Source organism: Oratosquilla oratoria, chromosome 8, assembly GCF_046742065.1.
Source record: "Oratosquilla oratoria isolate Oo_2021 chromosome 8, ASM4674206v1, whole genome shotgun sequence".
Taxonomy (NCBI): domain Eukaryota; kingdom Metazoa; phylum Arthropoda; class Malacostraca; order Stomatopoda; family Squillidae; genus Oratosquilla; species Oratosquilla oratoria.
Genome location: NC_134784.1, coordinates 18,006,897 through 18,032,623, shown reverse-complemented (window position 1 = coordinate 18,032,623; position 25,727 = coordinate 18,006,897). Strand labels below are relative to the sequence as shown.

At 40.5% G+C, this 25,727-nt stretch overlaps 1 protein-coding gene across 5 annotated transcripts in view; it reads right to left on the bottom strand.

The window, feature by feature from the left end:
- The window catches only part of LOC143027610 (uncharacterized), a 327,317-nt gene that overhangs the window by 25,366 nt on the left and 276,224 nt on the right, over window positions 1–25,727 (bottom strand). For 3 of the 5 annotated variants that reach the window (XM_076188969.1, XM_076188968.1, XM_076188970.1), the window contains one exon: window positions 4,894–8,108. The exons of the other annotated variants lie outside the window; for them this stretch is intronic. The gene's annotated coding sequence lies outside the window, so the exon portion shown is untranslated. Of the gene's footprint in view, window positions 1–4,893; window positions 8,109–25,727 lie in introns of those variants that run through there. 5 annotated transcript variants of the gene reach the window in all.

Sequence of the window (25,727 nt, the reverse complement as noted above, 5' to 3'; positions counted from 1 at the left end):
TCACACTGATAGACTCGCTGCACAGTAAGCCTCTACTGAGTGCACCCTTGCCTCACTTGTCGAATTCCACTATCACCATCTTCCCTGAGAAACTGGAGGCCCTCACCTGGTTCTAAAGGTTCAGTACCCAAATACCTATCAAGCCACAGTGACACATACCTCAGAACGGCACCACCTCCACGTCATTATCTCCGTCAGCCACCTGTAAGCCAAAGGCAGACTTCTGTAACCATTAGTAACCTTGTCACCAACCACACACATGACCCACATGCATGCGACATAGCACTCCCCTTTTTGCTGATTTCGCTTTCCCAGACCTCAGCAACCTAACACAGCAGAATTCAGACAAACAGGATATTGCCACACGAAGATGCCTAATGTCACCAGAGAAACCCATTAAACCCCCTTAATTATACCTGCCCCTATTATATATATCATATCTAACCACACCCACCAACCATACGAGTAACCTTTAAGAATAGCGAAACTAACACCTTTACTTATGACAACCCACTAACCCCCTTTATATGTGAACGTTTTGTAACCAAGACAGGAGAACTGGGCACGTCAAGAGCCTGCCAGCCAGATGTGCCCGAGGTCAAGGCCTGGCACTTACTGTATTTTGCCCAAAGGGCCCATATATAGTTTGTTAAATCCAATACCAGATCACCTTGTTATAAATAAATAGAAGAAACTCCGGTTTTGGAGTTTATCTTGCCCGCATTAAGTCCACCTTATGTAACCACAACAATAACCGGGGTTACACTTCGCTAGCAATATGAAGCTTTACATCATCATTTGGAATGCCTGTAACCTCAATGATTATCCAAAGATTTCTTTCAAGATCTATGTAGGTTGCCATCGACCACAAGTTATATTAATCCAAGAAGCTTTTGTTGGCTGCCATTTTCCTGGGATGGAGGCACTCCCGCTCTCAGGCTATGTCTCATAGGTCCATCATGTCAAGAATGGCCTTCTGAGTTACATTCACTCTTCCATCTCCCCCCTCAAATCCTGCACTGCTCTACCATGATTACATGAAATATCAATTCTTTGAGATATCCATTGGCAATGGGAAGCTATAACTCTGCAATGTTTACTCTGCTCCAGGAAAAATTTATCTCTCTGCTCTCCCCCAACCCTGTCTCATGGCTTGATCTACATGGAGGGCTTCAATGCCTGGCACCCTACCCTAGGAGATGTCTCCCCCTCCCCAAACCTGTCATCCGGGAGGTGCTAAGATAAGAGAGAGGGTGGAGGGGTGTGGAGTGTATTCAGGGATGGAATGGGTGGGAATGATTTTATGCCTTTTTCTTTTTGGCTACCTCCCTTGTAAGGGGGAAAAAGCCTTGGTATATGTATGTATGTAAAAGAAAATTAATAATACAGCAGTGACTTTATATTTTATAATGTAAGTAGTGTGATGATTTGTACATATGGCAGCTGATGCTGTGTGTATCTGACTCATACTACATACATACATATACCAAAGCTTTTTCCCCCTTACAAGGGGGGTAGCCAAAAAGGGAAAGGCATAAAATTATATCCACCCATTCCATCCCTGAATACACTCCACACCCCTCCACCCTCCCTCTTATCTGAGCACCTCCTGGATGACGGGTCATCCCTGCACCTTGTCCACTGCCCTGGGTCAGAAGCAGTGTCGCAAGACACAGCACATCCACAGCAAGGCCGCTTCATTAAATCAGCGACCTCCCCCTCTCCGTCCCCCCATTGCATATAAGGAGAGGATGGGGAGAAATCCCTTCGGGCTGAGTCAAATTTTGCTCACACATACTACCTCACCCCCCATCCCCCCGCCCATTCCACCTCATGCAATCACATCATCCATATACAACCATTCTCCATTCACCCCTGTCTTCTGTCCTCTCCCATCCTTCCTCAACAGACATTCCCCTCTTCCCCAAAGCCCCCTTCACCCCATCCATCCACCTCATCTTAGGACGTCCCCTCATGTTCACTTCCTCCACATCTGCCTTCCATACCTCTTTTACTAGTCTTTCTTCACTCATTCTTTCCATGTGTCCAAACCATCCTAATATTCTTTCATCAACCCTATCTCCCAGCTCCTTTTTCACCCCTGTTCTCCTCCTCACCTCCTCATTTCTCACTCTATCCAGCCTAGTAACCCCCATCATACTTCTCAGACACCTCATCTCAAACAAATTCAAACTCCTTCTCTCTTCTTCTCTTATGTTCCATGTTTCTGCCCCATACAGTGCTGTTGGCACAATCACTCCTTCATACAGTCTCCTCTTAGCATCCATTCCCAAATGTCTATTCCTCATTACACTCTTTAATCCACCAAGGCATTTACTCGCTTCTCTCAATCTACATTCTACCTCCACCTTCACTCCACCTTTTCCTGCCACATTTGCACCCAAGTATCTAAAACTATCCACTTCCTCCAGTCGCTCTCCCTTAATGCTCACTTCCAGTCTACTGCCACTTTCACCCCTTATACATCTCATCACCTTACTTTTACCCACATTTATCTTTAGCTTTCTTCTATCACATACTCTCCCAAACTTTGCCACCAACTTCCTCAATTTTTTTCTTTCTTTTTTTCATTTGAAGACTTTCTTCATTTGGGGGAGGAAAGAAGGAAAGAAAGAAAGAAGAAAATCACAGGGACCAAAATCGTGTGAACAGGGAGAGTGGATAAGTAGGGTCATGCTATTTTTGGTGAGAAACTGTCTCACTCAAGTCTGTCAGTGCTGGTGCATTGTTGTGATGAAACCACAACTCCCCACTTTGCCAAAGGTCAGGGCATTTCTGTCTCACTGTATCTTGCAAGTGCTTCAGAACTACCAAATAAAAGTCTGGTTAACAGTTTGATCAGGAGGAACAAATTCTTTGTGGACAATTACTCTCGCATTTAAGAAACATATCAACATCACCTTGACATTGGACTTGACTGACATGCTTTTTTGGGTTGCGGTGACATGAATGCTTCCATTGATTTGACTGCTGCTTCATTTCCAGGTCGTAGCCATAGCACCAGCTTTCATCACCAGTCTGGATCAACTTCCAACTCTTCTTTCAGTTCTTGGCACACATTCATTCATGACTGCTTTTGATGATCCATGAGCAAGCAAGGCACTAATTTTGTTCCAACTCTTTTCATCCACAATCCCTTAGTCAAAATTTGTTGGCAGGAGCTCCAGGACACACCAGTCAAATCAACAAGTTTGTCAATTGTTTGGTTATGGTCCTCCAAGATCAGTTCATGAATTTTCGTGATGTTTTCATCTGTTCAGGAGGTTGAGGGTCACCTTGAATGAGATTGGTCTACCAGTAACAACTGACCCTTCCTAAAATGTGTAAACCTATCATAAACCTGTGCTTTGCTCATGGCATCATCTTTGTAAGTTATTTGAACATGATAATGGTTTTGACTGCTGTTTTCCCTACCAAAAAACAGAATTTTACATCAGCACACTGCCCCTTCCTTTCATCCATCATAAAAATTGACAAAACGGTGCTAAACACTTCAAAACAATGGCGAACCATGGGCCAAACATCTTCCCATAATGACCCCAGTGAGTAGTCTCATGCAGCACCTAGCGGCAGAGGCCTGAACTATTACAGGTTTGTCCTACAGAAAACTTTTCCTGTTACTTTTGTGTACCCCCTCATATGATTATAGTATTTAGGTCATTAAAGGGAATATATTGCATTGACAGAAGAGATATCTCAATTAAGAATAGGAGGGCTCTAAGAGGTCATGAGAACAAATTAAGTTAAACAATGTGTCTAAAGGATATGAAGAAATACAATTTCCTATGTAGATGCATAAGTACTTGGAATAACTTAGGTGATATAACCCAAGCTAGAACAATGCATGAATTCAAATCTAATTATAATAATTGGAAATCAAGTATATAGATTAAGTTGGAACTGTACACGAATTTCAGGCTGGATATGATAAACTGGAGAGTAGGAGGTGGGACCTAATGAGCATTGCTCCTTTCCTCTATACTACAATTAGCTAAATACAGATCAGGTTCCCGTCTTCTTGTACCCATTGTTTACTACTCACTACTAAGTAATTTTTCTTAACTTCTAGAGCTGGGTTATATACCCACTCCCACTACCTAGTGTTGTTGGTAAAAAATTATTAATTTAAATGATTTTAAGGCTGCCATGAAGATTTTTTTTCAGACATATCTTTGAGAAATTTACCTTTAATGAAAAAACAACAAAGTCTGGTGGCTTCAGAAATGCATTACACAACACAAGTTTTATGACTGGAGACTAAAAAGAGCTGATCAGTTCTACTATTACTTATCTATAACAACCTTAAATCTCTCCTTTACCACCTGTATGATGTCCCCAAGGATAGAAGTGCTAGTCAACTCTGATGAAATATTTCAATGCTCTGTTCTGGCTAATATTAGACAACTTAGTTTAGACAAACTTTTCATCTTATACTGACCAATCTTTTAAGTTCAAATAACTACTTAAATGACAATATTCCAACTAATGTCATGTGATTTTATTCATAAATCTCTCATTCTCAAAGAGTATTGATTGCCTTTGTCAGTTACCCTTCAAATCATGTGGATACCGAAATGATTTTGCTCTGCTTAATGCCACATTATTTTATCAGCCAGTCTTCAAGGGCTTTTTATTATCCTTTTAAGTTCCAATGATTCTTTTTTCTCTGGCTTCTGCCAGGTGATTTTAACTTAAAGAAACCCTTCATTATCAATTAATTAAGGATATCTCAACAAGCCCGTAGCATTGGTGGGGTATAGAGGGGCTTAGCACACACCCCACAGGGGGCGCCCCCCCCCCCCCCCCACCCCAAAAAAAAAAAAAAAAAAAAAAAAAAAAAAAAAAAAAAAAAAAAAAAAAAAAAAAAAAAAAAAAAAAAAAAAAACTCAAGCTCATATATTTGTATTTTTCAGTCATTTCTCATATACCGTCCATAGATTGTTGGATTAAAACTGCAAGTTAGTTTGCAGTTTGGTGCAAAATAATAGGTTTCAAGAATATTCTTTGCTGCAAACGTATGTCCTTAATTTATTACATTGCAACTTGGCACCACCTGCACATCCTTGTACTGCATGACCTGTACAGGATGTCCAATGCACTGTTGGCCCTGACAGATGATCACAGTCAGTTAGCGTCTGATGGTTCAGCAGTGGTGTCACAACACTGCTGTATTACTATTTCTGTAAGTGCTATACAAGATTAATTATTCTACATTCAACACCCCCCCCCCTCTTAAGTCATAAGTTCTGGCTACGGGCCTGTATCTCAACCCTTCAGCTTCTAGAACCTAATTAAATGATTTTGTTTTGGTTAATGCTACATTATTTCTATTTTGTTTAAAAAATAATCTTCAAAAGATTGAATATATGTTAATTATGTTCTATGGACTACAAAAAATTATTCTGTTTTAGTTAAGTGGGAGATAAGCCAGTTGTTGTTTGCTGATGACACTGCGCTTGTAGCAGGATCGGAGGAGGAATTAAGGAAGTTAGTGACAGAGTTTGGGAAGGTGTATGAAAGAAGAAAGTTGAGGATAAATGTGGGTAAAAGTATAGTGATGAGATGTACAAGGCTGGAAGTGAGTACTAAGGGAGAGAGACTGGAGGAAATGGATAGTTTTAGATACTTCCATGTAAATGTGGCAGGAAAGGGAGGAGTGGAGGTGGAGGTAGAATGTAGATTGAGATATGCGAGTAAATGACTTGGGGGATTAAGAAGTGTAATGAGAAATAGACATTTGGGAATGAATACTAAGAGGAGATTGTATGAAGGAGTGATTGTGCTGACAGCACTATATGGGGCAGAAACATGGAACATAAGAGAGGAAGAGAGGAGTTTGAATGTGTTCGAGATGAGTTCCGAGAAGTACGATAGGGGTTATTAAGCTGGACAGAGTGAGAAATGAGGAGGTGAGGAGGAAAACGGGAGTGGAAAGGGAGCTGGGAGATAGGGTTGATGAAAGAGTATTGGGATGGTTTGGGCACATGGAAAGAATAAGTGAAGTAAGACTAGTAAAAGAGGTGTGAAAGGCAGAGGTTGAAGGAGTGAACATGAGGGGGCAACTAGGATGAGATGGATGGATGGAGTAGAAGGGGCATTGGGAAAGAGGGGAATGCCAGTTGAGGAAGGACAGGAGAGGACAGAGGATAGGGGTGAATGGAAAATGGTTGTGTACGGATAATGCTGTGATGCATGAGGGGGAGTGAGTGGGGGATGGGAGTGAGGGAGTATGTATGAAAAATAAATAAACAGAGCCCGAGGAGATTTCTCCCTGTCTTCTCCTTTTCTGCATGAGGGGATAGAGAGGGGGGTCGCCAATTAAATGAAGCAGCTTTGCTGTGGTTGTGCTGTGTCTTGTGACACTGCTTCTGATCCAGGGCAGTGGACAAGATGCAGGGATGACCCGTCATCCATGAGATGCCAAGATAATAGGGAGGGAAGAGGGTAGAGGGGAGTGGAGTATGTAGGGGATGGTATGGGTGGGAGTGGTTTCTATGCCTTTGTTTTTTGGCTATTTCCTGTGTAAGGGGGAAAAATCCTTTGGTATATGTGTGTAGTTAAGAACAGGCAATTAAAAGAGAACCCTAAATAGGATAAAAAATTCTCAAACCTCCAAGTTTCTGTTGCTACTTAAACAATTTTGTTTTGGCTAATACTGCATTATTCTATCTAGTTTGGATAAGCTATGTCTTGCTGCATTGCTTTTGACCCAGGGCATTGGGCAGGAAACAGGGATGACCCTTCATCTACAAGGAGCTAAGATGAAAAGGGAAACTAGGGTGGTGGATAGGAGTGGAATAGGTGGGGTGGGGCAGGGTGGGCGGGATGGCTTTTGACCTGGCTATCTCCCTTACAAGGGGGGGGGGGGGAGCCCTTGGTATACAGATAGATAGAAATATCATCTTCAAAGGGTTCAATGTATATTCGATTAACTCTTTATGTTACTGAGTATATCTAAGTTATTCTGTTCTAGTTAAAGCCAGATCATTTCATTCAGCTTATAAGCCTTTCATCCTTAATCTGTTCAAACCTCTTAACTTTCATGTTTATGTGGCTATTTCAATTATTTCATTCTGGTTGATATGATCCAATCCTCAAATATATAAAAAGTAACTCAATTAACCCTTCAATCATTTTGGTGCAGAAGAGGTTTCTTCAGCTGAGAAACGTGCCTGGCAGCAGCTTGAATAAAAATATAAGTTGCAAAATATAGCAAAATTATGAGTTCAACCTGTTTGCTATGGAAGAGGTGTCTCCTGCTAATAAAATTACATGGCAGCAACCAGAATAAAGGTACAATTCACAAGTTCCAATTAAGTATTTTCAATTACATAAATCTATGTGCTTTTACTCATCCTGAAAGGCTCCCTTTAAATATCATGCAAGGTTTTAGCATTTTCAAAAGGCATTTAACACTTAACATAATCCTTTAAGTTTTAATAGCAATTTAAATAATTTCATTGTTACTTTTGACAAATGACAAAAATTATCAATCAATCAATCTTAGCAAATTTGAATGATTTTGGATTGGCTAAGGTTACACACGTTTACTTAGCTGAAAGAAATCTTAAAATGCAAAAAAAAAAAAAAAAAAAAAAAAAAAAATCCTTTAATTCCTCCCCCACAAGTGTCCACTTAAATTATTTTGTTTTGGTTCATGCTACACAATTTTAGCTTGAGAAATCTGTTAGATTGTGAGCTAAAAGATTATCTTATTTCCTACAAGGCTGTCTTTCTTATCTTCATTATAACATGGAGAATACACATCTCACAATATTTCTACTGGACTATGTCACAGTACTGCAACAGAGAAATCAACAAATATTATTTACATTTATGTACAGCTAACCTCTTTACAAGTAACATGTAACTAATAAGATATAGTCACCATGCTATACAGGCCATCAAAAACTGGTATTCTGCATTCATGTGGGTATTCAGTACCCACATTGTAGGAATAAATTATATTTTCTATTCTCATACAGTGGTATTCTTGATCTTCCTGTAACATTAAACAAGGCTCCAAATTCATGTCTGCTCATTTCTTTCCAAGTACTGAAGCATTTGTCTGTGCCCACAAGTGTGATCTGAAAAAGAATTGTTTTTGTAGATTTTTATGCCAGATAATTGAATCCACTGAACAACCTAATACATGTAACAAGAAAAGTAGCCTGTGGTGATATGTGATGTGTGTAGTTTGTGCAGTAGTTGTAGTTGATATGAGGATAGAAAGAAGTGACTCAAGTTTAAACCCAGGCCAAAAGAAAAAGTACACATGTGTTTTCCCACCAAAAACAGAGGGATACATGCCAACCCAGGTCAAGCATAGGATGTGCAGAAGAATGCAGGCACTCAGATAGATGAAAGAGGCTAGTAGAAGTGTTTGAACATTAACCCTTTTGTTTTTGAGACTCCTAGATGAGCACATGTTGCTTCATGAGCCATTTTCATAACCCTATTCCTGATCTTCTCAGGAATCACTACCTGTGTTGTAATGTCACCTCCAGCATTTTTGCAGTACCTTGTATCTTCTTAGGAGACTCCCATCTTTCATGATGAATTTGGTCTTGCTGTAGTCTCCTTCCTGCTCCTCCTCCTCCTCCTCCTCAGTTGCTTGATACATCTCTATTAACTCTGGGTATTCCTACTGAAGTTGGATGAGCTTCTTTCTGTTGATATTTTCTTTGAGGATCTCATTTTCTGCTAGGGGTTCACCTTCATGACTTCCCCCACATCTTCTGCCAGTCTCTGCTTCTCCTCCCCACTATCTTCAGCTTTGTCTCAGGTTTGCCTCTCGGTCACTTCCACAACCTCTTCTCTATTTTCTTGGAATAGGTGCCCTACTCTGTACTCACTCAGCTCCTCTTCCTCTGGTTTCTCCTTGGCCTGGGGCAGGGGCGACTCCTGCCATGAGGTTTGCCACATCAATCTCGTTATGAGTGGCTGTCTTGTCACGGGAGTCTCTATTGTTTTTAGTCTCACTTGGACTATCTCGCCTACACTGTCCCAGAGGACATCAGTCTCTCTTACTGCTGTCCTATCATCTATTTCTAGTAACACCCTACTTATGGGCACTAATGTTGTCACTTCTGCTAATCCCATAGTAAACTGGCCTATGTATCTATCCTCAAATTCTGGTATTACATTTGGCTTCCAAATGGTGTGAGATGCCTGTGTCTTGTAAAGCCATGACCGTACATTCCTCTTTACTTCCTTCCACTCCTATCCTAGTATTTTTCACATGTGACAACCACTCTTGATCTATTTCTGCATCTTCTACCTTGCCTATCCTATCCTCACATACACAGCAATTAATATCAACCTTGTTTTCCATTATTTCCTTCTTTTCTGTCTTACTCGGGTCTTTCTCTCACCTACAGTCTTGTGTGTTCCCAGTTTCCATTTCCCTTGTGGCAATTTACCATACAATGTCTGTACCTCCTGCAGGTGTAATATCTACTATTTTGATCTATTTCACTCCTACTTCCTCCCACACACATCATCTCCTGCCTGGCTGACCTATTTCCCATTTCTTACTTATGCCTCTGTTCATTTGGTCTAGCATAACAATCTTGAGTTCTATGCCTGACTCTACCACAGTTAAAACATTGGACTGGCCTTCTCTAACTATCTCTTACCTGTGGTCTCACATGCCTCAAATTCTGAATGCCAAATCCACTTGTTCTCATCCCTAGATCTGTTTCATACTTTTCTTAGCTTCAACTAGCCTTAATATGTAGTAGCTCCAAAATATGATAAGACTTTCTTTTTCTTTTGTAATGCCAGTCACTTGGCAACTGGTGCCATGATAGCACAAGAGATGGTATCATCATGACCCATCTCATTTATGTTTCAGATTCTCAAAAGTATTATAGGCGGTACTCGACAATAGAATAGGAAACCCTCACTCTCACATCTGCAATACATTAGTTCAAATTTTTTTTTTAGGTGGTAAGGTAGTAGTTTTGAGTGATCATAATCCACTGAAATACATCTAAAGGGAAAATGTAAGATTGGTAGCTTAGCCAGATGGGCATTAGCACTTCAGAGATATGATTTCATCATTCAGCACATACCTGGAAAATTATATGTGGCGACCATTGCATTGTCATGCCAACATAAAATGTTTTAGTCTTGCTCCAGACTTAAAAAAAATTCCCATGGAGAGGGGATAACTTTTAATATGCCATGAATCTTGCCGTATTCTTATTTAAAAAAAAAAAAAAAAAAAAAAAAAAAAAAAAAAAAAAAATTTGGCCTGTACACACCATGATAACCACGTGGCATGGAATGTGTGTCATGTCGCCCATGAGAGTGCGACCCTGCTTGACCCGACCTAACCTAATCCATTGCAATTATGTAATTACGCACCACGGGTGACTACCCATGCGGTATATATGTCGGCTCCTGCTGCATGTAAAACCAGTTCACTCGTACCTTACAATAAAGGAGACGAACTCATCAAAACCTCTTTCTCTTCTCACAGTAGCATTGCTACACTGGTGACCATTTGGAGCAACAATGGACCCATCTACTGCTGCCACCCCTGACACCACACTGCCCACTATCAACACTGTCAATGCCATCTACCTGAAGCTGCCACCCTTTTCCATGGTCGACGCTCCCTCCTGGTTTCACCAGACGGTGACCCAGTTCTGCCTGCGGAATATCAGCATGTCCCAAATGAAGGCAGACTATGTTCTCTAGGCGATCCCCGAGGATGTGTTCCCACTTATCTCCCAATAGCTCGATCAACACGAAGGCATAATCAAGTATGATGCTTTGAAACAGTACCTGCTTCAGGAATTCACACCGTCAGCAGCCTCCAGAGCCACAAAAATCCTCCAACTCTCCCAATAGCCAATGGGGGACATTAAACCAAGTACAGCATACCTCAAGATGATGTCCATCACCTGTCTCCCACCCACAGCCAACAGAACCAGAGGAACCTCAATATGCTTTATCAATAATGGCTCATGCGCCTCCCAGCGCCTGTTTCATCCACCTTTGGCAATGCAGAGGACATGAACATCTATGAAGTTTCATGGAAGGAGGACCATCTCACCGATGCCCACACTGCTGCAGCAAGGAGTCAGGACATCTGTGCTGCTGACGACATCACAGACGAAATCTCTGCTGCAGCAGCATCGCCAGCCAACAACACCAGCAAAGGCAGCGATGCCAGACCACCACCCCTCTACACCTGTGCTACTACCACAAGATTTGGTGCCTTCGCCAAGAAATACCAACCATGATGTACCTGGACTAAAAATGCCTAAAAGGGCCACCATCCATCATGGTGGTCTCTACAGGTGCAATGGGCCCCTACATCAACGACAAGGCCTCTAAACATCATTTCCTTGTTGACACTGGCGCTTGCAGGTCCATATTTCCTGCTGACTTCCTCGTTCATTACAGGTTACTGGTCGACATTGCCAACAGCCACCTAGTCTGCATAACCGCATCTGCCTCAACGCCCCTGCAAATTGTGCCACAACCAACCACGGTCATTCCCATCGACGCTAGAATGCCCCGACGTCTTCAAGCCTGAGCTGTGAAAGACACCACAGATGCCAGCTAAACATGGCGTGTACCACTACATCAAGACATCTGGGCCCCCGGTATTTGCCAAATACCGCCACCTACCGCCCCAGAAACTCGCAGTTGCCAAGAAAACCTTCCAAGAGATGGACAGACTAGGCCTCTGCCAAAAAGCCTACAGCCCTTGGTCCTCCCCTCTCCACTTCGTCCTCGTGCCCCTGTGGAGACTACCGGCGTCTGAACATGACGATGGAACCTGACCACTACCCACTCTCAAACATCACCAATGTCACCACATACCTCAACAGCGCCAAGATCTTTTCGATGCTGGACCTCCTGAAGGGCTACTACCAAGTTCCAGTACATACAGATGACATCCCGAAGACCGCCATCACTACCCCCTTCAGGACGTACACCTTTAATTACTCCTGCTTTGGCTTGCAAAATTCAGGTGCAACATTCCAGTGCCCAATGGATGGCAGCCTCAGTGACCTCGACTTCTGCGTCTGCTACAACTACTATATTCTGGTCTTCTCCAATATGCCTGACCAGCATCTCCAATACCTGCGGACCATCCTCGAGTATCTCCAGGACAACAGCCACGTGGTCTGCTTTGACAAATGCAGCTTCAGGAAATAGTCCATCCCATTTTTGGGACACCTTATCTCTCCTGACAGCGTTTGTCCCCTGCAGGATAAAGTCGCCGTAGTCGAAAAATTTCCCAAACTTGCTACCATCAAAGCCCTGCATGAATTTATTAGGATGGTCAACTTCTACCACTGTTTCCTCCCTAACATTGCACATACGAAGGACCTCCTGTGGAACCCCGCCATGCAAGCTGCCTTCATCAACACCAAAAAAGCCCTTGGCTGTGCCACCACCCTCTCCTTCCCTGCACCAGGTACCCAGCTACAACTGTCAACTGATGCCAGCAATGTCGCCACAGGGGGTGTGTTCGAACAAATCCTCTGTGGTAGATCTACACCCCTCGGTTTCTTCAGTAGGAAACTCTCCAAGGCCGAGCTCAACTACTGCACCTTCAACAAAGCTCCTCACCATCCACCACGCTGTCCACCACTTTCACCATTTCCTCGAAGGCTCCTCATTTATCATCAACACTGACCATCAACCTCTGGTGCACGCCTTCACGAAACAACGGGGCACTTGGTCTGCCAGACAGCGCCGCACCCTCTCCACCATCGCCGAGTTCAATTGCACCATCAGGCAAGTCCCCGGTACAAAGAACCCCGTCGCAGACACCCTCTCCTGGATAGCCATCAACGCAGTTCAACTTGGCCTCAACTACGCAGCTATTGCCAGAGAGCAATGGGAGGATCCTGAAACACTTGCCTAAGGGACATCCATCACATCCCTTAAGTGGCAAGATGTTTCTTTTCACGACAACGACACCATCCTCTGCGACATCAGTACCGGCCGCCCACGACCCTTCATCCCAGCCACCTTCCTACATCAAGTGTTCAATTTAATACAGGGCCTATCTCACCCTTCAGGGGGCATCACTGCAAAACTCCTGAAGCAGAACTTCATCTGGCACATCTCCAAGGATGCAAGAGTGGGCCAGATCCTGCATTGCCTGCCAGCAAAGCAAAACTCATCGTCACATTGAATCAGGCATCGAATCATTCTATCAGCCCCAATGGTGCTTCCCACATATTCATGTCGACGTCGTGGCTCCCTCCCCCTCAGTCGGAGGGCCATTGCTACCTCTTCACCGCCATTGATAGATTGACCTGCTAGTTGGAGGCCATCCCCATGAAGGATAGTACCGCCTCATCTTGTACTACAGCCTTTCTCAGTAGATGGATCGCCAGATTTGGCCTCCCAGAGCACTTCACCTCCAACCGAGGAACTTGCTTCACGTCGCGGCTGTGGCACTCCCTCACTGAACTCATGGGTACTACAGTCCACCACACTACCTCCTACAACCCTGCAGCCAATGGCATGGTCAAGTGAACCCACTGCTCACTCAAAGCATCTTTTATGGCACGCTGCAACAACGGCTCCTGGCTACCCCAACTACCATGGATACTCCTTGGTCTTCAGACAGCCATCAAGGATGACCTCAACATGTCTCCAGCAGAGATGGTCCTTGGTCAAACCCTTGTTGTGCCCGCAGAATTCTTCCTTCCACAGGATTCTCCCGAGAGCCTGCAGCAACTGCGACACACTGTCAGCAAATTCACTCCATGTGTGCCAACACATCATCATGAGGTCAAGGAACACCTCCACACATCGACGCACATTGTCCTGAGGATGGACGCTCACACGCCACCACTCACCTGTCCCTACACTGGCCTCCATCTTGTCCTTGAACATAAGGACAAGACTTTCTACATCTCTATCTACAGCAGGTAAGAATGGGTCTCCATTGACCACCAAAAACTGGCATATCTTGACACTCCAGCCACCAAATTCTCACATGCAGGATGCCCTCTGAAGCCAAGGCAATTTTGGGAGGGGAATATTGTACACACCATGATAACCATGTGGCATGGATCGCGTGTCATGTCACCCATGACCTGACGTGTCTCTGACAGTGCGACCCTGCTTGACCCGACCTAACCTAATCCAGTGCAATTATGTAATTATGCACCATGGGTGATTACCCATGCGGTATATCAGTTCCTGCCGCATGTAAAACCAGTTCACTTGTATGAGGGTCGTTCCAAAAGTAATGCCTCCTATTTTTTTATTCCGCCCGAAGGGATCCGAGGGGATTCCAAATTGCATTGTTATGATGACTGAACTTATGCACTCATGACCTGAAAGTTTCATCTCTCTGTTGCAGATATTGATGGTGTGACATTCTAAGAAAGCAATCCCTGTCATGGTCGTGCATCAGAAGCAGAGATGCATCATTGAATTCCTCCATGCAGAAAAAATTGAACCAATCAACATTCATTGGCGCCTGGTGAACATTTATGAAGCCGATGCAGTTGATGTCAGCACAGTTAGGAGATGGGTTTGTTGATTTCAGAGTCGCAACAGAGAGGCGAGTGACAAAGTGCACTTCGGACGCCCATGCACAGCCACCACCCCGGAAAACAAAGTGTGCCTCGATCAACTCATCCGCACTGATCGATGGATAACGGTGAATGAAATGCGTGTAGAATTGGATGCGTGTGAGAGTGCACTGAAAAACGATGTTGTCATCCCTAGGATACAGCAAAGTGTGTGCTAAGTGGGTTCCACAAATGCTCACACACGACCAAAAGGACCACCAACGGGATATCTGTCAGGACTTGTTGGATCAGTACGAAGCCGAAGGTGATGGATTCTTGGACTGCATCATCACTGGTGACAAGACGTGGTGTCACCACTATGAGCCGGGGTCCAAACGACAGTCGATGGAATGGCACCACTCACACTCCCCAGCAAAGAAGTTCAAGAAACAGATACCTGCAGGCAAAGTGATGTGCACCGTCTTCTGGGACAGGAAGGGCGTCATCCTCCTGGATTTCTTGGAACCAGGGGCAACTGTCAACTCTGTTACGTTGAAACGTTGACCAAACTGAAGGCCCGGATTGCCCGTGTAAGGCCAGAGAAAAGGGAAACATTCCGTTTGCAACACCACAATGTCGGGCCACACACAAGTTTGAAGACCACGGAATGTGCGACAAAGTTCGGCTGGATGGTGCTGTCTCATCCACTGTATAGTCCTGACCTGACACTGTCAGACTTCCACTTGTTCGGACCTCTGAAGGACGCATTACATGGGCAGCATTTCCCAGACAACAATGCTGTAACATCAGCTGTAAAAAAAAATGGACCACCTCGGCAGGCACTGACTTTTACAACCGAGGCATCAAGGCTCTCGTTCATTGCTGGCAAAAGTACATTGAGAATGGTGGTGACGATGTAGAAAAATTCTGGAGCACAAAAGATCGCTCATTTTAATGGTGCCACTCCCGTCTTTGTAGCTCTTCAACTTTTTGAGTTATAAAATAGGAGGCATTACTTTTGGAACAACCCACGTACCTTACAATAAAGGAGACAAACTCACAGTAGCATCACTACAGGCCATATAGGTGGCCTGTAGAATAAAAATTTCTATCACTCCACTAAAGTTCCATGAGGAATGAATGAATGAGGAGTGAGTACATGCCTGGCTCTCATCCTGTTCAAATGGGGCATGTGCAGATGCCACTTGCAGGGTGCCATAAGGCAACTACTTCCTAATTTTTCAATTTGCCTGAACTCCCATACAAACTCTTTGTTTTATTTTGCATGAGCATGGCTTACAAAAAGGAGCAAAGATAAGAGGGAGGGAGGGGAATGAATGGGAGTGGTGTATGTGGGGGTGGAATGGGTGGGAGTGGATTTTATGCTTTTGTTTTTTGGTTACCTCCCTTATAAGGGGAAAAAAGCCTTTGGTATATGTATGTGTGTATCTAAAGTTTCTTCATAATGTCTATAGTCTGGCAGGCACTGCTTCTCTCTCTTCCTTCTGCCCACACACTTACATTCTTCTGTGCATTCTATGGTATAATAGGGTTGGTACAAAGATGTGGGTGTCCCTCTGTTTTTGGTGGGAAGACACTTCCATCCTTGTTCTTTTGACCTGGGTTTAAACTTCAGTTACCACTTTCTACCATCATATCAACCACACCTACTACACAAACTACACACATCACATGTCATCACAAGCGAAAGGTGTGTAAAAAAAGTGGTTCATGTCATATCACTGTTATGGAAATTATAGAGAAGGTATCTCTTACAAATCAAGCACTAAAAGGAAACTTCGTATTAAGTTGGTGATGAAATACAGGGACTGAATACTTATTTGTCAATCCATACAACATTAACCATGCATTCAAAGAAGCTGAGGCATGGGGATTATTGTGTGTTGACAATATGATATACATGTAGTCTTCCCTTTTCATTGATATAACTTCCCACTGATCCTAATTATCTATCTATCTATCTATATATATATATATATATATATATATATATACACACACAACTGGGAAGAAGTAAAAAGCGGTGTCCCACAAGGATCAGTACTGACCCCGATCATGTTCGCCATATACATTAATGACATGAATGAAGGCGTGGAGTGCTATATGAAGTTTTTTGCAGATGATACAAAATTACTTAAGAAGGTAAAAATGGAAGAGGACTGAAACTCGTTGCAACAAGATCTGGACACGATATGGAATTGGACTCAAAAATGGGAAGTGAAATTTAATATAAAGAAATGCAGTATAATGGAATTTGGAAAGAGTAAAAACAGAATATCAAAAGATTACATAATTGGAGAAGAAAAAATAAAAAAAGCAAACTCTGAAAAATATCTTGGAGTGATGATTGGAAAGGACATGAAACCTGATAAGCATATAAATAAAATATTCGGAGAAACCTACAACTTATTGAGGTCAAAGTGGCATTTACTTATATGGATGAAGAAATGATAAAGAAAATACTAACTACACTAATAAGACCAAAACTTGAGTACGCAGCATCACTATGGACACCCAGTACCAAAAAGAATATTAAGAAACTAGAAAGATTACAAAGAGCGACAACCAAACTAGCACCGACTCTCGCCGAACTAACATATGAGCAAAGACTATCCAAATTGAACCTACCAACTCTGGAACAAAGAAGAGAAAGAGGAGATTTGCTGACTATCTACAGAATAATGAAAGGAATGGAAGTTTTAGACAGAAATGACCTGTTAGTGTGGGACAATGGTAAAATGAGAGGAGACGAAAAAAACCTGAAAAAAGATAGTTATAGAAAAAACTTGAAAACTAACAGTTTCCCACACAGAGCGATTAATACATGGAACAAATTAGACAACAAAACAGTATGTGCAAACACTATACAAGAATTTAAGATAAAACTTGATGCGGAGAGATACAAAGACTCACCACGAGCATAGCTCCCCTCCCGTATATTACAACTAGGTAAATACACACACACACACACACACACACACACACACATTGGTCGAAGTGACAGCAAAGTTTGGAACTCCAGGAAAAAATGAAGTTTCGTCGATCTCAACAATGTGGGAGTACCTTTGCTCTATTAGTAGGGAAGGGGAAAGCTTGTGGTGTAGTGGGAAGGTGAAAAGGAGAAAGGGAGGGATTACTGAGGAAAATGGAAGGAAATGAGGAAGGGGACAAATGAGCCCTGGACGTTAGAAGGAGCATCAACAAAAGGTGTGGAAAACACACAGATGAGGTAGAACAGGGGAGCAGAGGTGTCAAAAGCAGAAATATAGATAATAGCAGCTCAATGGAAAGAGAAGATAACAGCTTTTATGGATTTAATGAGGGAGGAGATGACAACCTTCCCCGACTAGTAAATCTAGAGAAATTAAAAATATTAATGAAGCATGGGAGGTTAGGTTTAACCAATCAACACTAGTTACACAAAGAGTTGATAAACTGGAAGAACTAAAGGAGAACCAAAACCTAACTAGAATTAAAAAGACAGTTAAAAGAAGTAAAAGATGAGAATGAGGAATTAAAGAAGAATGATAAAGAGAATAAAGAGTTCATAGCAAAAGAAGCACAGGGTTGAAGAAAAGTCCAAGACAACAACAAAATTATATTTAGAGATATAGTGACACAACAGATGAAAGAACAAACTAAGGACACAGTTATTAAAGTGATGAAAGAGAAGGAGAATATAGTAAGAGACTTAGCGGACAAAAAGGAATGTATAATTATATTAGGGATGGAAGAGAAGCATTATACAAATAAGACTACAAGAAAAAAAAGAGAAGGAAAAGGTAAACAAGATATTAGAAGTAGTTCAAGAGGATGAACAAGCAACAGGGAAAGAAATTGAAGAAATATTTAGACTAGGGAAATACAATACAGACGAGACCAGACCAATTAAGGTTAAATTCAGGTCATAAACGACAGCAGAGAATATCTTAGCAAAAACAGGGAAACTAGCAAACAGTGATCAATATAAACAAGTATGGATAAAAAGAAAAATAAAGAAAGAGAGGATGAGAAAGCAAAAAGACTAGAAGCTAAGGAAAAAAATGAAAAAAGAACAGTCAGACAAAGAGAAATTCTATTGGAAAGTAAAGGGATATGAAAGTGAGGAAATGGTTCATAGCAGAGAAAAACGGAAGGGAAACAGAAAACACGATGGAAGTAGCAGAAAATTAAGTGTCTTACACAAATATAGATGGCTTAATAACAGGCTTGAATGAATTGAATGATTACCTAATGGAAAAAGGACCAGACATAATGGGAATTGTAGAGACAAAATTGAAAGGTCCACTACCACCCAACAGTGTAGGACATGGTGTATATAATTATTGGATTAGAAGCAGAGAGGTAAAACAAGGGGGTGGTGTTATGTTCCTGACTAAGGATATAAATGTGAGGAATGTCACATATGGAAAGAATAGAGTAGAGATGATTATGATGGAAGTGGAGGACAGGGATAGGAAGAGCAGGAAGTTTGTGGTAAATTATGTGCCTCCTAAAACAGCTTCGTGGGAAGAGAGAGAACACAAATATATGTTAGAAGACACAAGGATAACACTAAATAAGATAATGGAAGATGGAGGAATAATGGTTATAATGGATGACTTTAATTGTAAAAAATCTCCTGGGAAGAGATGACAGTGAAGGGTGGAGATGACCTACGGGGAAATGTACTACTTGATATGATTATAGAACATACAATGACACAATAGATACAAGAGAATACTAGGTATAGAAATGAGGAAGAACCATTGAGACTGGACCTAATAATCACATCAGGACCTGAAATAGTGGACAAGATTGAATATAAGACACCAATAAGTAAGAGTGACCACATATTGGTTGAACTTGAACTAAATGAGGAAAAATACATGGAAAAAATGAACAATATAGAAAGGGAAGATTGATGCATGGAAAAACAAATTTTGATAAAATAAGAGAATTCTTTTAAAAAGCAGACTGGGAAAGGATACACAAGGAGGAAACAACAGTAGAAGAGAAATGGAATATTTTGACAAAAAATTATAAAGGAGTGGAAAGTATGTTCCAAGACAAAAACAAGAAAAAGGATATGTAAAGTGTTGGTTCAACAAAAGATGTTGGGAGTTAAAAGACAAAAGGGATAAAGCTTGGATAAAATGGAAAAAAGACAACAGACCTGAAAAATGGAAAATATACACTAGTTATAGAAATCAATATGTACAAGTGTGCAGAGAAGAAAAGAGAAAACACCAAAAAGATGTCATAGAAAAATGTAAAAATCAACCAAAACTATTTTACAGATTTGTAAACAACAAACTGAAAAACAAACAAGAATTAGAGAAACTACGAGGAGGAGTTGAATACACAGAGGAAATAGAAATGGCAGAAATTATGAACAAGCATTTTAAATCGGTGTTTACGAGGGAGAACATACAACCTTGAAATATTGAGTGGGAGGAGAAAGTCCTCCCTATGAAATAGAAATAAAAAGGAATGAAATAATGAATCACTTGAGTAATCTCGATGTCAGAAAATTCCATGGACCAGATGAAATGGCAAACTGGATTTTGAGAAAATGCAGTTATGAGCTAATAAAATAATCTAATAAGCAGTTCATTGAAAGAAATATAGTGCCAACATATAAAGGGGGAAACAAGGAAGACCCTACTAACTATAGACCAGTCTCTCTTACAATTACGATAGCTAAAATTGGTGAAAGAATGATCAAAATTAGATGGGTAAGGCATTTGGAAAAAAAAAAAAAAAAGTAATGTACTAAATCCAAGGCAATTTGGATTTAGACAAGGATGATCATGTGTCACAAACTTAATGTGTTTCTATTCAAGGCTAATAGATGTAATACAAGAGATGGATGGGCTGATTGTGCATTTCTAGACCTAAAAAAAGCTTTTGAAAAGGTGCCACATAAGAAATTGCTAAAGAAATTAGAAACTGCAGGAAGAATACAGGGCAAACTCCTGAAGTGGATGGAAGACTTCTTGCATGAAAGAAAAATGAGAGTGGTGATAAGAGACAAACACTCAAAATGGGATGAAGTGATTAGTGGAGTTCCACAAGGAACAGTTCTGGCCCCAATAATGTTTGCTATATATATTAATGACATGGATAAAGGAATTGAAAGTTATAGGAGCTTCTTTGTGGACGATGCAAAATTGCTGAAAAAAGTGAACACTGTAGAAGGTAGTGAGTCGCTACAGAATGATCTCAATAAATTATGGGAATGGAGTAGGAAGTGGGAGATGGAATTCAATATAAAAAAGTGTAGTACAGTAAAAGCCCTGGTATCCGGCCTTCTTGTATCTGGCACTTCAAATAACCGGCATATTTTTCACGAAAATCGAAAAATTGTGATAAAGATAGACGTATACAAAAAAAAAATTAAATAAAAAAAATAAAAAAAAAAAAAAAAAAATAAAATAAAAAATCCCGCGTGTGTTTCAAATCCCTGCGCGTGGTTATAGTTGCTCTCGCCGCCACCAGGGCTTCTCAGTCCCATTCACTTCTCCCGCCACGTGTTAGCCACCTCCGTGCACATGTTAGCCAACTCTATTTTATCATACCCAAAGTTGAGAAGAGGAAAGTGTGGTGCTTTCACTTAAGCAGAAGGTGGATATATGTAGAAGATTGAAGAAAGGCGAAAATAGAAAAATACTAAAGGAAGAATACGGCATTGGGTCGTCTACCATTTACGATATCAAGGCCCAATCCAAAAAACTAAGAGAGTTTGCGAAGTTGAGTGACACGCCTGAAGCTGGAGAAAATAGCCACACGCTACAACATAAATGTGTGGAAATGCTGGACAAAGTGTTGTACGAGTGGTTTTGTCTTAAAAAGTCTGAAGGTGTAGCTATATTAGGCCCAACGCTGCAAGAAAAAGCCAAAGATTTTGCTGAAAAGATGTCAATTGGAGAATCGTGCCAGTTCTCAGATGGATGACTTAAAAGATTCAAGAATCGCCATAGAATACGTCGTCTTGATGTGTTTGGGGAAGCAAAATCTGCTGATTCACCTTTTGCAGAGGAGTTTATAGACAGGTACGTTAATTAACCTGTGCCTACATGGTAAAGATTCGCATCTCATATCTCAATTTATTTCTCGCATACACGGATGCATAGTGCATTTATATATGTATATATATATATGTATATATATATATATATATATATATATATATATATATATATTTTTTTTTTAACTTTTCTTTCCTCCTTTCTGTCATAGGTTTGCAAAATTGGTTGCCGAGGACGATCTGAAATCGGAACAGATCTACAACGTTGACGAGACCGGCCTGTTCTACCACTGTTTACCGACATCTACACTAGCCAGTGAAGCAGAGGAAACCACCAAAAGATTCAAACAAAGCAAGGATAGACTGACGGTGTTACTGTGTACGAACATGGCAGGAACCCATAAAGTCAAATTGTGTGTCGTTAGAAAATACCGGAAGCCACGTTGTTTTAAAAATCTAATATACTTGCCAGTGGATTATCGCCCACAAAATAACCCATGGATGGACTCAGAAACATTCATGAACTGGCTCAAGCATGTGTTTGTCCCATCAGTGAAAGAAAATTAAAAAAAAAAAAAAAAGACTTCTAGAGGACAGCAAATTTATTCTCCTACTCGACAACAATAAAGCTGAGGAACTGAGCAATGGAAACATTTTTATTGTGTATTTACCGCCGAACGTAACAAGTGTGATCCAGCCCATGGATCAAGGAGTGATTCAAAACTTAAAAAAGAATTATCGGAAAAGTTCTATGCGCAAACTAGTTTATTTTGAGGACGGTAGCATTTCCGAATTCCAACGTGGGCTTAATGTTAAAGATGCTATTTTTATGGAATCGCTAGCTTGGGAGGATGAAAAACAACAAACTCTAATGCGATGTTAGAGAAAATCATATCCGCAAATAATGTTTGAAGATCAGGAAGGGAATAAAAAAATTGAGGGTTTTCCATCGGCAAGAAAGAATCGGTGGTGAAAGAATTGAAAGATGGGTTATCGCGCTAAACTTTGCATTAGTGACGAAGCGATACAAGTGTGTGTAGATATGGACAGTGACCGTGCAGCAACATTCTCACTTAGTGATGATGAAATTTTACAATCACTTCCCGATGAACACGCGAAAACGACAGAGGCAGATAGTGAAGAAGACGACGCTGAGATGAAAGTGTCGTGGAAGGATGCAGCGAAGGGTCTAGCAGTGTTTGTGAAATTTGCAGAACAGTGCACAAACAAAGAGGAAAAAATTCTAAGCAGAGACATCATACATTTTATGAAAGTTGGTACAAAAAGTTTAGTGAAAGAAAACTCGAGTGTAGAGGTGAATGCACCCTCTCAGCCACCAACACTGAACACGGCCATTCACAACTCCGTCGTAAAATTATCAGGTAATGAATTAGATAACTGGTAATGCTGTGATGATTATAACTAATGCATATTGATTGGATTTACTCTATACTGATAGAATTTACAATATATAGATATGTGGATGTGTTTATTATTAAAGCGAATTAAGATATATTAATAAGTTAAAGAACAATGTAAATAAATGTATTTTTTTAATATCCCTTCCCATATCCGGCATTTTCTCGTATCCGGTACGTCTTCGGCCCCATTGGTGCCGGATACAAGGGCTTTTACTGTATAATGGAATTTGGAAAAAGCAAAAAAAGAATAGTGGGATCATATAAATTGGGAGAGGAAGAAATTAAAAAAGTAGAAAATGAGAAGGACCTGGGAGTCATTATTATGAATAATATGTACCCTGAGAAACATATAAACAAAATTTTTGGAGAAACTTATAATTCAATAAGAACAATCAAAGTGGCATTTACATACCTGGACAAAGAAATGGTGAAGAAAATACTGGTCACTTTGATAAGACCAAGATTGGAGTATGCAGTGATGACGTGGTCACCAATTACAAAAAAAAATGTATAACAAAACTTAAAGGAATACAAAGAGCAATTACAAAATTGGCACCAACATTCTCAGAACTATCAAATGAAGAGAGACTAGCAAAACTTGAGCTACAGACATTAGAGCAAAGAAGAGAGAGAGGAGACTTGATAACTATTTATAGAAACATGAAAAGCATACAAACTATTGATAGAGAGGATCTAATAAAATGGGATAGTAGAGATACAAGAGGACATGGAAAGAAAACCAAGAAAGACAGTTATAGGAGAGACCTGAAAAAGAACAGCTTTCCCCATAGGGTAATAGACGTTTGGAACAAGTTAGATGAGAATGTGGTGTGTGCAAAAACGATACACGAATTTAAAAACAGTCTAGATAAAACGAGATATGAAGATGGGACACCATGAGCATAGCTCCCCTTCCCCTAAAATACAACTAGGTAAATACACATACACATGTTTTTATTGAAGATTAATAAAGATAATGCAAGAAAGAGATGGTTGGCAAGATTGTGCCTTCTTGGACTTGCAGAAGGCTTTGACAAAGTACCACATAAAAAGCTAATAAGAAAAATTGAAACAATTGGAGGAATACAAGGTAAGGTACTGGAATGGATGAAATGGGTACGAAGTCAAAAAAGTCAACTCAGAAAGGGCCTGGGAGTGATTATCTCAAGTGACTTGACACCTGATAAACATATCAATAAACTAGTTGGAGAGACTTTTAACTTATTAAGATCAATGAAAGTGGCCTTCAACTACAAGGATGAAGAAATGGTGAAGAAAACTGATAAGACCTAAATTGGAGTATGCTGCAACACTGGACACCTAGTAAAAAAACAAAAATGGAAATTAGAAAGAATTCAAAGAGCAGCGACAAAAATGGCACCTACACTCAAATTTGACATATGAAGAAAGATTGGATAAATTATATCAACACTGGAACAGAGAAGAGAAAGAGGTGATTTGCTAACTATTTACAAAATTATGAAAGGGATGGAAATTCTAGGTAGAGATGACTTAATAAAATGGGACAAATGAGAAACAAGAGGATATGAGAAGCTAAAGAAGGGGAGTTACAGAAGAGATTTGAAAAAGAATAACTTCCCACACAGAGTGATTGATGTCTGGAACAAACTAAACGGGGAAACAGTGAGTGCCAATACTATACAAGATTTTAAGAACAATCTGGATGCAGAGATACAGTAGAAGCCCGATTCAACGAACTAATTCAGCCAAGGTCCAGTCCGCTAAAGTGAATTTTCCGCTAAATTGGAGGTTTTCAACCCCCTATTTAGTGGAATTTTCTGCTAGCTTGAGCTTATTTCCTCTAACTCTGGTTTGGTATTTGAATTTTCCCATCAACTTACTGTTTCATTATTTTGTTTTCCTATTATACCGTCTATTTCTACTTGAGTATATTTCTGCTACAATTATACTTTATACATATACTGAATTATATATTATTGTATATATATTATAGTACTGTACGTGTGTATATATATACACCTCCAAAATACTAAATTATAAATTTTTCCTTGACTCCACCACCACAATCTGGTAACATCTGGTAACATTGGACTCTGAGACATGCATGTGGCCAGTTGACAGAAAATGATCAACTTAGCGGACCGTTCCCGCTAAATTGAGCTATTTCCGTAGATGTTCATCTGGCCAGCTAGCGGAAAAGGGTCAACTTAGCGGACCATTTCCGCTGAGTTGAGCATTTTCGTTATTGCTATTTGCAGTTCGCTAATTTGAGCTTCCGCTAAATTGATATCTGTTAAATCGGGCTTCTACTGTACAAAAATGGTTCACTATGATGATAGCTCTCGTCCCATAAAATACAACTAGGTGAATACATACACATACAAATGGAGTAAAAAGAACGGAATGAATTTCAACATTAAGAAATGTAGTATAATGGAATTTAGAAAAAGCAAAAATAGAATACTGGGTTAATATAAAATTGGTACAAAGGAAATTAAAAAAGTAAACTCAGAAAGGGACCTAGGAGTAATCTCAAACGACATGACACCTGACAAACATGTTAACAAAATAGTTGGAGAAACTTATAACTTAATAAGATCAATGAAAATGGCCTTTGACTACATGGATGAGGAGATGGTAAAGAAGATACTAGTTACACTGGTAAGACTAAAACTGGAATATACAACATCTCTATGGACACCTAGTACAAAAAAAAAAAAAAAATAAATAAATAAATAAGATAAATAAACAAATAAATACATAAATATA